Source organism: Mauremys reevesii, linkage group 15 (genome assembly GCF_016161935.1).
Source record: "Mauremys reevesii isolate NIE-2019 linkage group 15, ASM1616193v1, whole genome shotgun sequence".
In the NCBI taxonomy this organism is placed as follows: Eukaryota; Metazoa; Chordata; order Testudines; family Geoemydidae; genus Mauremys; species Mauremys reevesii.
The window spans coordinates 20217368-20219371 of record NC_052637.1 but is presented as its reverse complement, the minus strand read 5'-3'; positions in this window follow the sequence as shown (position 1 = coordinate 20219371).

Genomic DNA, 2004 nt, shown 5'->3' with positions numbered 1-2004 from the left:
GAACTTCCACCTAGATGATTTTTATAAGTTGAGACATGGTAACTACTCCATGAGGAGCACTCCCAAATCTGTGCCACCCAGTTCTGCACAGCTATTCCTTTGGGGAGCTTGGAGCATCTCTGCCCTCTATGTTTCTTCCTGGCTGCTTTCCTGATTGCTCTGGTTTGAAGCCCTCCCTTGATTGCTAGACAGAGCACAGACACTCTCTTCACGGCGCTAGAGTGACTCCAGACTACAGCTGTGTGACGCTTTCCCAACAAATAGTTCATTTGCCAAAAAATGCAGCTTGGGTTGAGCCGGAACTCTTCACAAATGTGATTCAAATGTGCCCAATAGTTCTGGTGAGACAAAAACGTGGGGGGGGCTAGGTTCACAGAATGGCTATCGAAGGTGGAGGTACCCATTGTACAAATTTAGCCCAGTGATTAGGCCACTCACCTGGGATAGGGGAGACGTGCATTTGAATCAGGTCTCCCCCGTCTGAGGTGAGTACTCTAATCAGGGAACAGGACACTCTAGGGTGGGCCTCTCTCTCCTCTTGAAGTTGTTCCACTTTTTATAACTAAATAACTATTCATTGGCGCAGCCAAAGGATCTTGGGTCTTGCCTCCCACAATGAGCGGCTCAACCACCAGGTTATGGCATCACTCTCACGCTCTCTGGCCCGAGGGCAATTCAGGTATTTTATATAAAGTGGAACAGCTCCAACAGGAGAGATGGAGACACACTCAGAGTGTGGCTCCAAACCTGGGTCCCCCATATCATTGCCCAGAAACTGCTGAAGGGGGAAGGGAAGGTCTTTCTAGTTCTTCTGCAGCAGAAGGAAACAGTGTTTTTCCAGGTGTGGGAGAGGCTGAGGCTGACTCCTGCATGGAGTAATGAAACGGAGTAATGCAGCCTGCCCTGGGGGCCAGCGGGAGGAAATGACCCCTGATACTGAAGAAGCTTAAAAGAGTTGGTTATAACCATTCAGCACCATGGGGAATTAATGTTGCTAGCATGTGATTGTCCTTTTGCTGGTCACATGGGGGCACAAAGAACCTATGAGCAGTTAAAGAAAATTTTCTGCTGGCCAGGAATACAGAATGGTGTAAGGAATTATTGCAGGTCTTATGTCAAAAGAGAAAGAGACCTGCAGGACCTCAGAAAGTCCCCCTGAACCCCTTGCCTGTGATACAAGAGGCATTTCTGAGAGAAGCAATGGACATTGTGGGTCCTATGCCACATCCCACCTGAAGGGGGAAGAAATATATCTTCATGATGGTGGATTTTGCCATTAAATATCCTGAAGCAGTAGCTCTGACAAGCACTGAGGCAGAATCTGTGGCAAGAGCCCTTTTCACTATCCGAGACTCATAGACTTTAAGACCAGAAGGGCCCATCATGATCTAGTCTGACCTCCTGCATACTGCAGCCTGCTGAACCTCACCCACCCACTACTGTAATAGACCCCTAACCTCTAGCCGAGTTACTGAAGTCCTCAAATCATGGTTTAAAGACTTCAAGTTACAGAGAATCCACCATTTACTCTAGTTCAAACCAGCAAGTGACCCGTACCCCATGCTGCAGAGGAAGATGAAAACCACCCAGGATCTCTGCCAGTCTGACCTGGGGGAAAATTCCTTCTTGACGCCAAATATGATGATCAGTTAAACCCTGAGCATGTGGGCAAGACCCACCAGCCAGACACCTGGGAAAGAATTCTCTGTAGTAACTCAGAGGCCTCCACATCTAGTGTCCCATCTCCAGCCATTAGGGATGTTTGCTGCTAGCAGTCACAGATTGCCTACATGCCATTGTAGGCAGTCTCATCATTAGCAGAGTGGGTTTCCCTAACAAGATTTTATCTGACTGTGGGTCAAATTTCATGTCTCAGCTATGCAGTGAGCTATGGAAGTTGTGTGAGGTGAAACAAATGCCACCCCCTATCATCCAAAGACAAATGTGTTTTTGGAAAGATTCAATGGGACCCTAAAATATATGCTGGGAATGTATGAAAATAAG